This window comes from Muntiacus reevesi, chromosome 6 (genome assembly GCF_963930625.1).
Source record: "Muntiacus reevesi chromosome 6, mMunRee1.1, whole genome shotgun sequence".
Lineage (NCBI taxonomy): Eukaryota > Metazoa > Chordata > Mammalia > Artiodactyla > Cervidae > Muntiacus > Muntiacus reevesi.
In genome coordinates this window covers 656,973-676,995 of record NC_089254.1, presented here as the reverse complement: position 1 = coordinate 676,995, position 20,023 = coordinate 656,973, and the positions used below count along the sequence as shown (strand labels likewise).

Genomic DNA, 20,023 nt, shown 5'->3' with positions numbered 1-20,023 from the left:
TATTAACTCAAGGTGCATATAAATAAAAGACCTGACTAAAATATAAAACTATAAAACTCACAGAAAAATAGAAAATCTAAATGATTTAGTGGAGAATATAATAGATATAATATAGATATAATACAAAACATTAGATATAATATAGATATAATACAAAACATTTAGATATAATACAAAACGTACTCCATGAGAGAAAAATTGATGTCAAATTTTACTAAAATTATAAATTTCTGTGAAAGATATTTTTTAAAAAATAATATAAGATAAATCATAGGCTAGGAAAAAATACTTATAAAACACATTTCTGATAAAGGACTTGTATCCAAAATATACATTAAATGCTTAAGGCAATAATAAGAAAACAGGTAACCCATTTTTATTTTTTAATTTTTTTTCCATTTTTAAATTATACAAAAGATCTGAGTAGACACTTTACTGAAGAGAAATGTACTGATGGGAACTAAGCATATGAAAATGTGCTCAACATTGTAAGTCATTGAGGAATTCAAAATTAAATGAGATACCATTATATACCTATTGAACAGTTAAAATTCAAAATTTTAACTATATATTCAAAATTTTGATTAAAACTATATCAAATGACAGTGGGGATGTGGAGCAACAGAAACCCATTCATTGCTTGTGGGAATACAACATGGTTACAGCCACTTTGGAAGACAGTGTGACAGTTTCTTGCATAATTAAATATAGTCTTACCATGTCATTCGGCAATTACACTCCTAAGTATTTACCCAGATGAGCTGAAACCTTATGTCTCCATGAAAACCTACATATAAAAGTTTACAGCAGCTTTATTTATAATTGTCAAAAACTGGCAGTGACCAAGATGTCCTTTGAAAAGTGAATGGCTAAAGAACTGTGACAATATTCATGGAATGAGCTGTAATTCAGTGATAAGAAGAAATTTGCTATCAAGCCATGAAAAGATGTAGAGAAACCTTAAATGCATATTTCTAAGTGAAAGAAAAGACTGTGGCACACTGTGTGATTCCAGCTAGATGACATTTCACAAAGGCAAAACTATGAAGACTGTAGATGATCAGTGGTTGCCAGGGACTTAGTGGGAAGAAGGAAAGAAGATGGATGAAAGTACAGGAGTGGAAGTGCAGTGAAGCCATTCTGTATTATACCCTAATGCTGGTTAAGTGACATAGTGCATTTGTTAAAATCTATAGAACTAATTGTCCAATACGAGTGATCTCTACTATTAAACTTTCAACTTCAGTTAATACTAATGTATCAGTTAACACTAATGTAAGTAATATTAGTTTGCCAATTGTTACAAATATACCATGCTAATAGAAGATGTTAATAATAGGAGAAATGGTGGGAGTAAAAGAAAGTGTATCTTATCTCTCTGTACCATCTGCTGAATTTTCTGTAAACCTAAAAATTTTTCTAAAAACTTCAGTGTATTAATTTAAAAGAAAAAGTTGACCCAGATGCTTCAAAATATGACTACACACTTTACTGTGTTTCAAAAAAAAAAAAAAAAAATCAAGATACTCTGACTACAGACTGACTCAGCTGGATTGAAGTCAAAGATTGTGATAGGATGGTAACAATGATTTCACAACTATTTGTCTTTAAAACCGCATGCCAGTGTTACTAAATCATGAGATTAGTATTGTCAAAAAAAATCAAGTCAAACAATTAAAGCTTCACACACCAAGATGCAAAATATACATTAAAATCTTGCACTATCAATAATTTTATGGTGATGATAATTAAGCAAAGAAAACTATAATGCAGGCAATGAGCCCTTAAAGCACAGCACTGTATGTATTTCCACATCATACAGTTAGAAATTCCTTTGCTATTAGAATTTTATTCTGCTTGCATCTCAAATGCAAAGGTTTTAAATGTGACTCTTAGATTTTCAGGGAGAAACTAGTAGCACATGTCATAAACTCCCATGAGTTGTATTCTGTATCCTTAATATCTGTATCTTCTCTCCTGAAATAAAAATGCAATGTTTGCATGTAAATAAAGAGAAAAGAAAGACAGGAAAAGTAAACAATGCAGATGCATTGATGAGGTCGTTAATGCAAATGCCTGAACTTATTCTCTAAGCTTGATAGGCTCTGGTATTTTAACACCAGTCTTTTGACAGTCCAGAAACTCCAGAGCATCATAAAGATACATCAAATTCTTCTGTATTTAGTGTATATTTCAATTTTCTGAGACTATGCAAAGAGCCTTAGGGGCATCACTGGTTGCCTTGGGACTGAGCTCATTGCCACATCTATCTCAAGCAGATTTTTCTTAAAGCACTTGTTTTCTGTATGTATTACTTCACTGACAGTTATGGATAAGGTTGACATGTCTAAAATATTTTAATATACTAGGAGGGAATTTTGTTCATGAAAGCATCATTTCATTTTCAAATTAGTGGCAACAGTACATGTTCTCATGTTCCTCAGCATGGACACATACCTATTCCTAGTATGGTTGGATGGCCAGCATTGGCACGTTGTCTAAACGTTTGCATGCATTTTATTATCTGTGTTTGGAGGTAGTGAATGAAAGTAATTTGTACAAGCTTCAAAAATCATGCCTAACCATAGAGATATTAGATATGCTTGCAGACGAGAGTGACACATTTTTCCATTACATATTAATTAATTTCATTATCCTTCTCTTTATTCTTTCAGAGAGTAAGAGGGTGGAAAAGGAAAGCTCTCTCTAATTTGAGAAGAATGTGTGTTTTAAATTTATAAAAATGAAATTGCAAAGATAAGAATATGCTGTTGGCATTGGACAACAACAAAGATAGCTCTGGGAGACCAATCTTTATAGGCAGAAATTCAATAAAAAATCTCCAAAAGCAAACTCTTAATGACGTTAATATTATGAGAACAAGGAGAGATAGCATTACTAACTCCAGTACTAAACTCAGCAAAATTAGACTCTGAAAAGATATTGATATTCTATTGTTCATTTTAGGCTGGATGCTGTTCTCTCCACAATATACAGTTCAGTTCAGTTCAGTTGCTCAGTCATGTCCGACTCTTTGTGACCCCATGAACTGCAGCACGCCAGGCCTCCCTATCCATCACCACCTCTCAGAGTCCACCCAAACTCATGTCTATTGAATCAGTGATGCCATCCAACCATCTCATCCTCTGTCATCCCCTTCTCCACCTGCCCTCAATCTATCCCAGCATCAGGGTCTTTTCCAATGAGTCAGCTCTTCGCGTGAGGTGGCCAAATATTGGAGTTTCAGCTTCAGCATCAGTCCTTCCAATGAATACCCAGGACTGATCTCCTTTAGTATGAACTGGTTGGATCTTCTTGCAGTCCAAAGGACTCGCAAGAGTCTTCTTCAACACCACAGTTCAAAAGCATCAATTCTTTAGTGCTCAGCTTTCTTTATAGTCCAACTCTCATATCCATACATGGCTGCTAGAAAAAACCATAGCTTTGACTAGATGGACCTTTGTTGACAAAGTGATGTCTCAGGTTTTTAATATGCTGTCCAGGTTGGTCATAACTTTCCTTCTAAGGAGTAAGCATCTTTTAATTTCATGGCTTCAATCACCATCTTCAGTGATTTTGGAGCCCAGAAAAATAAAGTCAGCCACTGTTTCCCCATCTATTTGCTGTGAAGTGATAGGACCAGATGCCATGATCTTACTTTTCTGAATATTGAGCTTTAAACCAACTTTTTCACTCTCCTCCTTCACTTTCATCAAGAGGCTCTTCACTTCTTCACTTTCTGCCACAAGGGTGTTGTCATCTGCATATCTGAGGTTATTAATATTTCTCCCAGCAATCTTGATTCCAGCTTGTGCTTTATCCAGCCCAGTGTTTCTCCCATGTCCAGGGTCAAGGGTGGCGGCCGAGAGTAGCTACCCCACATAAAAGGTCAGTAGCGGCGGCCGTGAGGAGATACCCCACATCCAATGTAAGGAGCAGTGGCTGCGATATGCTGGAGCATCCGTGAAGAGATACCCCACATTCAAGGTGAGAGAAACCCAAGTAAGACAGTAGGCACTAAGAGAGAGCATCAGAGGGCAGACATACTGAAACCACAATCACAGACATCTAGCTAATCTGATCACACGGACCACAGCTTGTCTAACTCAATGAAACTAAGCCATGCGGTGTAGGGGCCACCCAAGATGGCCAGGTCATGGTGGAGAGGTCTGACAGAATGCAGTCCACTGGAGAAGGGAATGGTAAACCACTTCAGTATTCTTGCCTTGAGTTCCCCATGAACAGTATGAAAAGGCAAAAATTATCTTATCGACACTGAAAGATTAACTCCCCAGGTCGGTAGGTTCCCAATAAGCTTCTGGAGATCAGTGGAGAAATAACTCCAGAAAGAACAAAGGGACAGAACCAAAGCAAAAACAACATCCAGTTGTGGATATGACCTGTGATAGAGGCAAGGTCCAATGTTGTAAACAGCAATATTGCATAGGAACCTGGAATGTTAGCTCCATGAATCAAGGCAAATTGGAAGTGGTCAAACAGGAGATGGCAAGAGTAAACGTTGACATTCTAGGAGTCAGTGAACTAAGATGGACTGGAATGGGTGAATTTAACCCAGATGACCATTGTATCTACTACTGTGGGCAGGAATCCCTTAGAAGAAATGGAGTAGCCATCATGGTCAACAAAAGAGTCCAAAATACAGTACTTGGATGCAATCTCAAAAGCAATATACAGAAGCGAACATAAAATTTGAATAGCTTTATGAACTATTGCTATAAGGCATTCAGTTTAGTTCAGTTCAGTCGCTCAGTCGTGTCTGACTCTTTGTGACCCCATGAATTGCAGCACGCCAGGCCTCCCTGTCCATTACCAAATCCCGCCTGTATATTTTTATAATGTCTACATACTTATTGTGAACATCTAATAAATGAAGGAATATGCACTCATTTATAATTATATGCAAATAATGTACATATTTTTAAATTTTATTTACTTTTAATTTAATTTATTTGGCTGCACGGGGTCTTAGTTGCCGCATGCAATCTTTACTTCTCGGATCAGGGATCCAACCTGGGTCCCTTCCGCTGGGTACGTGGAGTCTTAACCACTGGAGAACCAGTGAAGTCTTTATGATTTTAAAATATCAGTTTGTTAAATACAGTTGGAAACCAGTGACTGCATCCAATGAATGCAAGTGAATTTTTTCAAAACTTTTCACTACCTCTTGTTTGCTAGTGGAGCACAAATTATATAAACAAGCAGTTGGAAGTCTCTAAGACCTGGATTCAGTCTACCATCTCAGTCCCACCCCACAGTGATTCTTCCCAGATAGCCTCTGGTCCAGTCAAAACTGTACTCAGCACATACCCAATATGCTGCAACACACAAACACATCACTCAAGTCTCAGGGGGTATACATCTCAGCCAACTTCTAAAGTATCTTTCTCTAAATGACACATGCCCATCCTGTTCTTTTCTAGAAGTGGCAGGTGCTATGAGAACATGTTACAACATCCATGATTATAGTCTGCATGTTCCTCACAACTAAAAATGCTGTAGGTCTGTGATGAATTACATGCCCAGAGAAGTGTTCCAACAAGTTAAACATAAATATAAAAATAATCATTATAAAATACCTTTTCACTTTGATTTCAGCAATTTTATCCCACATCTTGTCACTGTTCCCTCTTTGTTGGCTTGCCTTCTCCATTTTCTGCTCATCACATTCATTATCTTAAATTTGTTAGTATGTAAGGTGTTATTGTTACTTAGTATGTTTCATTTCATAAATATGTATCTCTTTGAAAGACACAGACTTCAGAGAAGTTAAATGATGAGGACAAGATTGTGCAGATGGGAAAAGACAGGACTCTAAGGCACTTTGCTTCCTAAGCTGGTGTCGTTTCTCTCATACATGTTCCTTTCAACAAAAATGATGCCTTCTACCAGAGAGGCAGCATGCCCCTGATGAGCCACTTAACCTTCCTGGTCCCCAATTTCCTCATCTGTCAGTGAGAATTATGAGTCCTGCCTGAACTATCTCATGTGGTGACTGCAAGAAGCAAGTAAGATAATGTACATGAAGGAGTTTCTGAAGTGGTAATAAAAAATTAAAAGTGTTATTTTATTATCTCCACATGGAAGACAGCTGAAGAACACTGGGATTTAAAATACCAGATTTGATCTCTTACTACTTGTATTACCCATGACAAATAGTGAAAATCATTTGGACCTAATGCTTTTTCCAACTATGACTCAAAAATATGAGCTAAATGATCACACAGGTCCCCACTACTCACTGAATCAAGGTTTGGATTAAACTGATGTCTGATTCATGTTTTCCCAATTTCCAATACCACTTAAGATTTTGAAAGAAGTCCGAGATTTGAAAAAAAAAAAAAAGCAATTAAGAATTCTTAGAAACATTTTTCTAAGGGAACAGTGCCTTAGGATTTTGAGTAAGAAAACCAGCTGTGCCTACTTTATGCTGCAGTCACCGTGTTTGTGTGTTTGTTACTCAGTTGTGTCCGACTTTTTGCGACCCCATGGACTGTAGCCCACCAGGAATCTCTCTCCATGGAATTCTCCAGGCAAGAATACTAGACTGGGTAGCCAGTCCCTTCTCCAGGGGACTCTTCCAGATCCAGGGATCAAACCCAGGTCTCCTGAACTGCAGGCAGATTCTTTACAGCCTGAGCCACTAGGAAAGCATACAGAAAGTTCCCAAATAGTGCCAGTGAAGAGTGGTGAAAACAAATTCAATTTTTAAAGGCTGAGGTTGACCCTTAGTGTAGTGCCAGAGTTGTGAGGATTTCACATTAACCAAACATCAACAAAGCTGGATTTAGAAGTGCCCTCAAAGGTCTGCCACACTCACAGAGCAAGCCCCAATGTTCCGTGCTCCCTTGTAGATGTGACAGCTGAGCCATGAGCAGAAGAGGTAGGTAGGTAGGTAGGTAGGTCCTCAGCTGAGTGGTGGCTGCTGTGAGGTGGTTAGAGAATCTGCTCCCTGAGCCAAAGGACTCTATCAGGACAAGATGGAGAGAGTTCAGAAGTCCTAGTGAAAATAAATAAGGAAAACTTCATTTAAATTGGAGTCAAGAGGCCAAAGAGTCGGACAGGACTGAGCAACTGAACTGAACTGAGGAGGCCCCAAAGAGAACTCTCATGCAGGTATCACCATGCAGCCTGCTTAACCACGTGGAAAGTACACAAGTAAGAAGGTCTGTTTGTGTAGAATTCTTTGTGTATAATTCTCTTCTCAAGTTCTTGTTCCTGTTGGTAAGATTTTACTTTTTGGTCTGCTACAAGGAGGACATTTTTCACAAGGGAATTTCATCTCCTACTTTTAAGAAAAGGGAGGAAGAGCCCTCCCTGCCCCAACAATAGTGCACTGGCCACCCTTGCAGCCAAGGAGAACCTGCCCCAACCTTGAACTTATTCTCCTCCAGTGAGCTTTTATCCAAAGCAACTCTTCCCAGGTTCCTCCTAAAACCTAGTAACCATTGACCTTCCTTTTGTCTCTTTGTGAGAGAGGAGGTAGGTGGGCCCCTGGGCTGATCAGCTGGAATTTGTCAGGCTGAGGGAATTGGAGCTTGTCTCTCTCTCATGTTTCAAGGAAGAATAGCAGCAGCAGAGAGGATCTGAGTCCTGCTGGAGAAAAAGATAAGATGATCGTGCCTATCATTCTTGAGGTCAAGGAGACCTCCCTGAATAAACATGTGCAGAAAGGTTTCTCAGGGGTCAGAAAGGGACGGAGTACTCTCCCATGCTATGTGCTGTCAGTCTCCTAGAGACCTTCCCACTGTAATCCATCTTAGCTAAAAGATACGCACGCATATCAGAAGGGCCCTGGGTCAGATAAGACATGGAAAAGAAGCAAGATGGCTGACCAAAGGAGAAAAGACCCAGAAGATGCTCCCATATAAAGCAATTTAAACCAGCCTTTTAGGGCTCCTTATTAAAGGATGCTACACTCTTGTCTGGATGGGTAGTTCTGCTTGTCTTCTGTCTTAAATAAACTGCTTCTCTGTGTGCTCTCTCATATATTCTGTGCTTCTCATAAATTCTGTGCCTATTTTACTATTTCAGTCTTCTTGTTAAACTTGTTTTCAGAGACATCTAGAGCAAGGGATCAGCTTCTAGCCATCAGTCCATGGTGATCTTATGGTTAGGATTCCTGGTTTTTACCCAGACAGCTCAGGTTCAATTCCCAGGCAGGAAATTAAGATCTGACTTCAAGCTGCCACATACTGCTGTCACCCTGAGGTCATTTGGACTTGCCTTTGGTTCATAAAAGCTTGCTTGTCCTGATTCCCAGGTGAACACATTTTGCTTTTTCTACTGTTTTTTTGTTTGTTTGTTTGTTTGTTTGTTTTTTTATCCTTAATGTCAACAGTTACAATCTGGGAACTGTGGGTTTTCATCTCTGCCACTGTCTCTTCTGTGTCAATAAACAAGCCAGGTGGCAGGGAAGGATGATCCCATTTCATTCCAGCAGAATAACACTAGATCAATCCCTGGGCATCAGTGCAAAGTCATTTTCTGTCCAGGAACTGAGATGGGAAGGACCAGGGTGGATTTCAGAAGGACTAAGACCAATCTCAGTGAAAGTGAAGTTGCTCAGCTGACTTGAAGTCAAAGAGTTAGACAACCCTTTGTGGCCCCATGGACTGTAGACTACCACACCCCCTATCCGTGGGATTTTCCAGGCAAGAGTACTGGAGAGGATTGCCATTTCCTTCTCCAGAAGATATTCTCAACCTAGGGATCGAACCTGGGTCTCCCGCATTGTATGCAGATGCTTTGCCGTCTGAGCCACTAGGGAAGACAGTACCCAAGAACAAATCCTTGACAGAGCTCAGTTCACATTTTGCAGAAGGTGAAAAACTCATTTGTACAAAGATTAAGATGCAAATGAACTGAAAACAGTGGACTTTATTAGAGATAGTTCATATTGATCACAAAAATCAAACAGATAAATGTCACAGATATTTTAAAAATAATTTAAAAATAAATGTTATAAAGCCTCAGATTGTTTGTAACCACTGCTAACAGTCTACTCTAAAACAAATGAACCCAAATATGGGAAAAATCATCTTTACATTAGTTGAACTGAAATATACTCAAAATAATATTTTGATATATAAAAGGACATTTAAGTGTTTGTAGTATTATGGAAAAGTTATTGAAAAAATATCAAGACATGAAATTTTATGAAAAATGCAATGACGATAACTAATACATCAATATTCACAATGTGTCAAGCACATTTCTAAAATATTTACATAAGTTAACTTCATTCTCATAAACATATGAAGTAGGCAATTTTTCCCAGTTTCTGGACAAGGAATCCTAGGATCAAAGAGTTTAAGTAACATGTAAGTTACTCAGTGTCCCAGAGAGAGTACACCACACAGTCAGAATCTAAAATAAAGTGCTTGGTTTCAGTTTCTTTACTTATAATGACTATGCCACATTAACAACAACATACACAAATACATACACATAATTAATACTGGGATCATATAAACCAAAATATGATTGGTCATTGCACTGAACTATGAGATTTAAGGTCATTTATAGATCATCTTTCCAACTTAATAACTTTTTTTTCTTTTTTGGCTTACATGTCCAGTTGCTCCATTCCATCCCAAAGAAAAAGAAAGGCAAGAAGGCAAAGTGGGTATATGAAGAGGCCTTATAAATAGCTAAAGGAAGAAGAGAGGTGAAAAACAAGGGAGAAAGGGAAAAGTATATCCAACTAAACACAGATTTCCAAAGAACAACACAGACAGACAAAAAGGTCTTCTTCAATGAACAGTGTATAAAACTAGAAAAAAACAACAGAAAGGGAAAGACTGGAGATCTCTTCAGGCAAACTGGAGATGTCAAGGGAACATTTTACACAAGCGCCAAGTCGCTCAGTTGTCTCCGACTCTTTGAGACCCTATGGATGGTAGCCCGCCAGGCTCCTCTGTCCGTGGGGATTCTCCAGGCAAGAGCACTGGAGTTGGTTTCCATGCCCTTCTCAAGGAGATCTTCCCAACCGAGGGATCCAACCTGCGTCTCTTATGTCTCCTGCATTGGCAGGTTCTTTACCACTAGCGCCACCTGGGAAGCCTGTGCATAGGGAAACAGTAAAAATAAGGTCTTCCAAGGGAAGAAGCTGGAGCAACGAGAGGTGCCCACTCACTGAGGAGAGTCACAGTAAGGAACCTGAACTCCTTTCCTATTGGAAAAGAAGAGTCAGTAGAGATAAAAGCAGAGAATGAAGACATCGGATTCCTATCACTATGACTGCAGTGTGAAGGGAGGCAAGTCAGGGGGCTGCTGGAGTAATCCAGGACAAAGAGGTCTTGGATTTCAGATGAGGGAGACATGTTTACAGATTTGAGAAACACTATGGAAATACATTTCACATGACACGCTAATTTTACTGTAGAAAATGAGTGTAATATAACAGTCTCTGACTTTTGTAATAGTCTCCTTTGGATATTGGGCTTACACTGTCATTGATCTATTGAGACTAAAGTTGTTACCTTTTGAGGAGAATGGGCATAACTTGTGAATTTGGAACCTGAACAGAGAACATTTGCAAGTAAGAGGGAATTTTTAGTGTATCTGGACCTCTCTTGGGAGTTTTGAATTTATTGAACAGGTGCCAGCATGAATTTGGGGACATATTTCACCTTCAAGGTGAAGGCTTGACATTTATAGGCCTGAATAGTAAAACTGCTACATTGTTACTTCCCTAGTGTTATTCCAGTGTTTATGTTCAATAGAGTTCAATTCTGCAACCCAATGGATGATAGCCCATGAGACTCTGTCCATGGGATTTTTCAGGCAAGAGTACTGGAGTGGGTTGCCATTTACAAAAATGGGCACAATAAAGAACATCAATGGTAGACCTACCTCATAGACACTGAGTAGATCAAGAAGAGATGGAAAGGATACATGGAAGAATTGTATAAAAAAGATCCAGGTGAACCAAATGACTATGATGGTGTGGTCAGCCACCCAGAGCCAGACATTCTGGAGACTGAAGTCAAGTGGGCCTTAGGAAGCACTGTTATTAATAAAGCTAGGGGATTCGGCAAATTCCAGAACTATTCAAAACCCTAAAGGATGATGTTGCATTCAATATATCAGCAAATTGGGAAGACCCAGCAGTGGCCACAGGACTGGAAAATGTCAGTCCTCATCCCAATTCCCAAGAAGCATAATACTAAAGAATGTGGTAACCATCAGTCAGTTTCACTCATCTCTCATGCTAGTAATGTCATGCTTAAAATCACACATGCTAGGCTTCAGCATTATGCAAACCAAGAATTTCCAGATGTCCAAACTGGATTTAGAAAAGGAAGAGGAATCAGAGATCAAATTGCCAACATTCACTGGATCATAGAGAAAGCTAAGGACTTCCAAAAAAAACATCTCTCTCTGTTTCACTGACTATGCCAAAGAGATTGACTGTGTGGATCATAGTAAACTATGGAAAGCTCTTAAAAAGATGGGAATACCAGACCATCTTAACTGTCTTCTGAGAAAGCTGTATGAGCGTCAAGAAGCAACAGTTAGAACCCTGTATGGAACAACTGATTGGTTCAAGATTGAGAAAGGAGTAAGTATGACAGAGATGTCTACTGTCACCCTGTTTGTTTGATCTATATGATGAGCACATCATGAGAAACACCAGGCTGAAAGAGCTATAAGCTGGAATCAAGATAGACAGGAGAAACACATCAGCAACCTCAGATATGTGAATGATACCACTTTAATCTCAGAAAGTGAAGAGGAAATAAAAAGCACCTTGATGAGGGTGAAGGGGGAAAGTGAAAGAGACTGTTTAAAAATAGATATTAAAAGAAAAAAATCTAAGATCATGGCATCCGGCCCCATTATTTCATGTCAAATAGAAGTTGAAAAGGTGGAAGTAGAGACAGATTTCCTCTTCTTGAGCTCTAAAATCACTGCAGATAATGACTGCAGCCATGAAATCAGAAGACATTTGCTTCTTGTCAGGAAAGCTATGACAAACCTAGGCGGTGTGTTGAAAAGCAGAGGCATTGCCGACAAACGTCCACATAGTCAAGGCTATGGTCTTCTCAGTGGTCACAAACCGTTGTGAGAACAGGACCATAAAGAAGGCAGAGCACCGAAGAGTAGATGCCTTTGAATTGTAGTGCTGGAGAAGACTCCTGAGTCCTTGAAGAGCAAGGAGATCAAACCAGTCAATCTTAAGGGAAATCAACCCCAAATACTCATTGGAAGGACTGATGCTGAAGGTGAAACTCCAGTACTTTGATCATCTGATGCCAACAGCTGTCTAATGGAAAAATCCCTGATTCTGGGAAAGCTTGAGGGTAGAAGGAAAGGAGGGCATCAGAGGGTTGAGATGGTTGGATAGCATCACTGATGCAATGGACATGAACTTGGGCAAACTTCAGGAGATGGTGAGGGACAGAGTGGCCTGACATGTTGCAGTCATGGGGTCGCAAAGAGTCAAACATGACTAGGCAACTGAATAATAATAGCCAGTTGCTCCAGCACTATGTATTTTTTAAATTTATTAATTATTTTAATTGGAGGTTAATTACTTTACAATATTGTAGTGGTTGCTGCCATACATAGACATGAATTAGCCATGGGTGTACATGTGTTCCCCATCCTGAAATCCCCTCCCACCTCCCTCCCCATCCCATCCCTCAGGATCATTCCAGTGCAATGGCCCTGAGCACCCGGTCTCATGCATCAAACCTTGACTGGTGATCTGTTTCACATATGATAATATACATGTTTCAATGCTATTCTGCCAAATCATTCCCCCTCACCTTCTCCCACAGAGTTGAAAAGACTGTTTCTTACATCTGTGTCTCTTTTGCTGTCTCGCTTATAGGGTCATTGTTACCATCTTTCTAAATTTCATATATATGCATTAGTATACTGTATTGGTGTTTTTCTTTCTGACTTACTTCACTCTGTATAATAGGCTCCAGTTTCATCCACCTCATTAGAACTAATTTAAAAGCATTCTTTTTAATGGCTGAGTAATATTCTGTTGTTTATATGTACCACAACTTTCTTATCCATTCATCTGCTGATGGACATCTAGGATGCTTCCATGTCCTGGCTATGGTAAACAGTGCTGTGATGAACATTGGAGTGCACGTGTCTCTTTCAATTCTGGTTTCCTCGGTGTGTATGCCCGGCAGTGGTATTGCTGGGTCACATGGCACTTCTCTTTCCAGTTTTTTTAAGAAACCTCCACACTGTTCGCCATAGTGGCTACACTAGTTTGCCACCATCAACCAACAGTGCAAGAGGGTTGCCTTTTCTCTGCACCCTTTCCAGCATTTATTGTTTGTGGACTTTTGATACATTGTGGTTTTGATTTGCATTTCTCTGATAATGAGTGATGTTGACCATCTTTTCAAGTGTTTGTTAGCCATCTGTATGTCTTCTTTGGAGAAATGTCTATTTAGATCTTTGGCCCATTTTTTAGATTGTTTGTCTATTTTTCTGGAACTGAGCTGCATGAGCTGCTTGTATATATTTGAGATTAATTCTTTATCAGTTGCTTCGTTTGCTATTATTCTCTCCCATTCTGAAAGCTGACTTTTTACCTTGTTTGTAGTTTCCTTCATTGTGCAAAAGTTTTTAAGTTTAATTAGGTCCCATTTGCACTCATCTCACATGCTAGTAATGTAATGCACAAAATTCTTCAAGCCAGGCTTCAGCAATACGTGAACCGTGAACTGCCAGATGTTCAAGCTGGTTTTAGAAAAGGCAGAGGAACCAGAGATCAAATTGCCAACATCTGCTGGATCATTGAAAAAGCAAGAAAGTTCCAGGAAAAAAAACATCTATTTCTACTTTATTGACTATGCCAAAACCTTTGCATGTTTGGATCACAATAAACTGTGGAAAGTTCTGAAAAAGATGGGAATACCAGACCACCTGACCCGCCTCTTGAGAAATCTGTATGCAGGTCAGGAAGCAACAGTTAGAACTGGACATGGAACAACAAACTGGTTCCAAATAGGAAAAGGAGTACGTCAAGGCTGTATACTGTCACCCTGCTTTTTTAACTTCTATGCAGAGTGCATCATGAGAAACTCTGGGCTGGAAGAAGCACAAGCTGGAATCAAGATTGCTGGGAGAAATATCAATAACCTCAGATATGCAGATGACACTATCTTTATGGCAGAAGGTGAAGAGGAACTAAAGAGTCTCTTGATGAAAGTGAAAGAGGAGAGTGAAAAAGTTGGCTTACAGCTCAACATTCAGAAAACTAAGATCATGGTATCTGATCCCATTACTTCATGGGAAATGTTTCCAGCCACTGGAAACAGTGGCTGACTTTATTTTGGGGGGCTCCAAAATCACTGCAGATGGTGATTGTAGCCATGAAATTAAAAGACGCTTACTCCTTGGAAGGAAAGTTATGACCAACCTAGACAACATATTAAAAAGCAGAGGCATTACTTTGCCAACAAAGGTCCATCTAGTCAAGAGTATGGTTTTTCCAGTGGTCATGTAAGGATGTGAGATTTGGACTGTGAAGAAAGCTGAGCACCAAAAAAACTGATGCTTTTGAACTGTGGTGTTGGATAAGACTCTTGCGAGTCCCTTGGACTGCAAGGAGATCCAACCAGTTCATCTTAAAGGAAATCTGTCCTGGGTGTTCATTGAAAGGACTGATGCTGAAGCTGAAATGCCAATACTTTGGCCACCTCATGTGAAGAGTTGACTCATTGGAAAAGCCCCTGATGCTGGGAGGGATTGGGGGCAGGAGGAGAAGGGGATGACAGAGGACGAGATGGCTGGAGGGCATCACCGACTCAATGGACATGAGTTTGAGTCAACTCTGGGAGTTGGTGATGGACAGGGAGGCCTGGTGAGCTGCGATTCATGGGGTTGCAAGGAGTCGGACACCACTGAGCGACTGAACTGAACTGAGCTGTTTATTTTTGCTTTTATTTCCATTACTCTGTGAAGTGGATCATAGAGGATCCTGCTGTAATTTATGTCAGAGTGTTTTGCCTATGTTTTCCTCTAGGGGTTTTATAGTTTTTGGTCTTAGATCTTTAGTCCATTTTGAGCTTATTTTCGTGTATGGTGTTAGAAAGTGTTCTAGTTTCATTCTTTTACGAGTGGTTGACCCATTTTCCCAGCATCACTTGTTAAAGAGATTGTCTTTTCTCCATTGTATATTCTTGAATCCTTTGTCAAAGATAAGGTGTTCATAGGTGCGTGGATTTATCTCTGGGCTTTCTATTTTGTTCCATTGATCTGTATTTCTGTCTTTGCAGCACTATGTATTTAAAAGGTTATCCCTCTTCTATTGAATTGCTTTCAATTAAGTGTATTTTTTCTTCTTTTAAAAAGCATTTCATTGGAATATAGTTGATTTACAATTTTGTGTTAGTTTTTGGTGTACAGAAGAGTGAATCAGTTTATATATATATATATATATATAAATCAGTTTATATATATGTATATCTTTCCACTCTTTTTTAGATTCTTTTCCCATATAAGCCATTACAAAGTATTGAGTATAGACAGTTTTCTGTTCTATACAGTAGGTCCTTATCACTTATGTATTTTATATATAGTAGAGATAGAGAATCCATCTGACAATGCGTAAGATGCAGAAGATGTGGGTTCTTCCTGGGTTGGGAAGATCCCCTGGAGGAAGAAATGGCAACCCACTTCCATGTTCTTGCTTGGAAGCCTAGGAGGAGGAGGAGCCTAGGCTGGCTACAGTCCATAGGGTCACAAAGATTCAGAAATGACTAGACAGACAGTGTGTTATGTCAACCCTAATAAGCATATCCTTTCATGTTATCTTCTTCAGTAGGTATTCTATTGATGTATGTATAACATTGCAGTCTACTGTGTCACCTTTTCACCAATTAGAGTGAAATATTGTAATTTTTACTTCATTTTTGTTTATTCTATTTATTTATTTTTATGGAATTATAGTTGAGTAGTAAACTTTAATTATAAAAAGTAAACTGCTACTTCTAAAATGTACACATAAAGTTGCTTTATTAAAAAAATGCTATCATACACCTACTCAGATGTCAGTGATAGAATGAACGTATATGATATACAATATGCCATCTGTTTAATTGTGTAACCAAATCAAAATGAATTTTATTTATGTCAAAGGAGTGTATTGGCTCAAAGCTGAGCTGTCACCAAGTTGATTCAACTTGGGGAGCATGTCTCCCATTTCTTTATATTTTTAGTTGTATTTTAAAGGTCTAATATAAATGTATATGTATATATTTTAAATAGCAGGAAGATTGTGGTAAATAATGCTTTTAAACCACATAGGGTACAAAGGTAAAATTATTCATAGCATTCAAGCAAGTGGAATCAGGAAAACCTAAAAGAACTAAATTATGCAGAATTTATTCAAGACCATACATTAATTTTAGTTTAATACTCACCCCTTCAGACTCATTGCTTAGGCAGTTTAACAGAGAACAAATGTTATGAGCCTTGGCTCAGGCATCCACACTTTGGTGTCAGTTTAATCCCCACCATTGATCCCTTGGTCTGGAAATGTTTTTTAATCCCTGTGTCTCAGTTTCTTCATTCACAAGTGAGAATAATAATGGCACCTACCTCATATGGTTTTGCAAAGATTAAATCAAATACGAAGTTCAGTTGTTATGTAGTAAGTGGTAAGTCATCACTGCAGATGGTGACTGTAGCCGTGAAATTAGAAGACAGCTTGATTCTTGGAAGAAAAGCTATGACAAACCTAGACAGTGTATTAAAAGCAAAGGCATCACTTTTCCAACAAAGGTCCATATAGTCAAAGCTATGGCTTTTCCTATAGTCATGTATGGACGTCAGAGTTTGACCATAAAGAAGGCTGAGCACTGAAGAATTGATGTTTTTGAATTGTGGTGCTGGAGAAGACTTGAGATTCCCTTGGACCACAAGGAGATCAAACCAGTCAATCGTAAAGGAAGTCAAGTCTGAATACCCATTGGAAGGACTGATGCTAAAGCTGAAGCTTCAGTACTTTGGCCACCTGATGCAAAGAGCTGACTCATTGGAAAAGACCTTGATGCTAGGAAAGATTGAGGGCAAAAAGGGAAGAGAGTGAAAGAGGATGAGATGGTTAGATAGTATCACCAAATCAATGGACATAAACTTCAGCAAATTCTGAGAGGTAGTGGAGAATAGGGAGCCTGGTGTGCTACAATCTATGGGATCACAAAAAGTCAGACACCACTTAGCAAGTGAACAAGTTGCTTAACAATAAGTGTTAAGAAGTGCCAGCTGCTATTCTTATTTATGGAATTAAATAACAGACAATTAAACAGGTAGACCTATGCCTTCCCAACCATGTTTCTTTATAAAAGGATAACTCTTGTGAACATAGGAGAAAGCGATTTAGATGAAACTGAAAAGTCTAGCTACTCAAAATGTGTTCCTTAGATAGCAGCACCTTCATCATCTGGGACTTTGTTAGAAACTCAGACTCTGCATCCTGCCCCCAATCATAATCAGAATCTGCATTTTAACAAGAATTTTTGGAGGATTTGATTGCCTGTCAGCAGCACTCTGCACAGAAGAAGATGCTTGAGATCAGAGACCTCGATCCCATGCCTCTCTTATTTCCTGGTATCATCTCTAGCCCTGTGACTTCAGGAGCCCCAGCTTCCTTCAGTGAAACATTCCCTTGGTCTAGCTAAGACAATCACCTGTCACTGATTCTTTATAGTTCAATTTCAATTCTAATGCTAAAGAATATATCTTCCAGACAAGCGTATCAGTTCAGTCACTGACTGAAGAGTCAGTGTCTGACTCTTTGCCACTCCGTGAACTGCAGTACGCCACGCTTCTCTGTCATCACCAACTCCTGGAGCTTACCCAAACTCATGTTCATCGAGTCAGTGATGCCATCCAACCATCTCATTCTCTGTCGTCCAATGGAATAGAGAGTCCAGAAATAGCCCACACACACACTGTCAATTGATTTTGGACAAGGATACAAAAAACACACAATAGGAAAAAAATAGTCCTTTAAACAACTGGTGTTAGAAAACTGGATATCTGCAAGTAAAAAAATTAAATTGAACTCTGATCTTATACCACGCATGAAACCAACTTAAAATAGACTTTTAAAGACTTAAATATAAGAAGTGAAACTGTATAACTCCTAAAGAAAAGCATAGGGGAAAATCTACTTGACATTAGTCTTGGTAATGCTTTCTTGGATATGACACCAAACTCACAAGCAACAAAAGCAAAAATAGACAAGTGAGACTTTAAACTAAATAGCTACTGCACAGCAAAAGAAACAATCAACAGAATGAAAAGGTAAGCTGTAGAATGGGAAAAAATATATTTGCAAACTATGTATCTGACAAGGGGTTAGCATCCAAAATATGGGTGGAACTCCTCAATGATAGATAAATAACCCAATTTTAAAAAGGCAAATGATGTGAATAGAAATTTCTCAAAAGAAGACATACAAATTTCAATAGGTACATGAAAAGATGCTCAAAGTCACTAATCCTCAGGGAAATGCAAATCAAAACCACAGTAAGATATCATCTCACATTTCTTAGGATGGCTCTTATCAAAATAATAATAATAATGTGTTGACAAGGTTGTGGAAAAATTGGAGCCTACTGTTGGTAGAAATGTGAAATGGTGTAGCAGGTATGAGAAACAGTATGGAGGTTCCTCAATCACATGATGGATAAAGAAAATTATATATATATATATGTATATATATATATATGCATACATACAATGGATACATACATACACAACACATATACATATACACACATGTAATACATATGCAGTGGAATATTATTCAGTCTTAAAATTGAAAAAAAATTCTGCCATTTGCAACAAGGATGAACCTGAAGGACATTATGCTAAGTGGAATAAGCCAAACACAGGACAAATATTTTAAGATTTCAGTTATATGAGGAGTTTAAATGGTCAAATTCATAGAAGCAGAGAATACAACCATGATTGCCAGAGGCTGGGGAGTAGGGGAAGGTATAGAGGTGTAATTACACGAGGTGTGTTCTAGAGAATTGTTGTACAGCACAGAGGCTATAGTGAACAGCACGGTGGTGTTTGCTTCAAAATTTGTTCACAGACTAGATCTCATGCTAGGTGCTCTTCCCACACAAAACATACATACAAAACAGCAAAACAAAACAAAAAATACAAAAAGACAAAAGGAAATTTTGAAAAGAGTTGCATCTGACTCTTGTGATCTCATGTAGCCTGGCTACAGCTCTGTCCATTGGATTCTCTAGGTAAGAATATTGGAGTGGGTTGTCATTTCCTTCTCTAGGGGAACTTCCCAACCCAGGAATTGAACCCAGGTCTTCTGCATTGTAGGCAGATGCTTTACCAACTGAGCTACATGGGAAGCCTTAGATATATCTATTATCATGATTGAGTCAATAGTATTATGGGTATTTGCCTGTGTCCAAACACCAAATTGTACATGTTAAATATATGCAGTTCTCTGCATATCAATTATACCTAAATAAAGCTGTTTTTAAAAATGAAAATACCTGTATTTAGATACAGCTGATTCATGTCAATGTATAACAAAAACCACTACAATATTGTAAAGTAATTAGCCTCCAACTAATAAAAAAATAAATGATAAAAAAAATAAAAATGAAAATATCTGAAGCAAGATGATATACTAAGCTTTGATTCTGTTTGTTTTTTTATTTTTTCTGTTGCAAATTGCTTCTATCAGAACCTGACTAAACCCCTACTCTTTCTGAAAATGATCACCAGCCACAGTGTACCCTACTAAATTATGCTGTCAACTGGAAATTAGCAATTGACCTGCAGACCTCTTTTTAGTAAGAGCATCCCTGCTAGTATTGATTTATGCAGAGCATTATTTCCTGTTGCAATATTAGTAGCAATAATTTTTCCTTGGAGGCACCTTATGTTTTTAAGAGTCCCTATAACAAATGAGATTTTAACAAGGCAGGAGTGATTTTATGTGATTGGAAGCTCTTTGTCATGCACTGGTGATTTGTTT

At 38.5% G+C, this 20,023-nt stretch overlaps 1 non-coding gene across 1 annotated transcript; it reads right to left on the bottom strand.

Moving 5' to 3' along the window:
* Positions 1–19,315: 19,315 nt before the first annotated feature.
* TRNAC-ACA (transfer RNA cysteine (anticodon ACA)) lies at positions 19,316–19,387 on the bottom strand. Its single transcript has one exon. It is a non-coding gene; the product is annotated as a tRNA-Cys (tRNA).
* Positions 19,388–20,023: the final 636 nt, after the last annotated feature.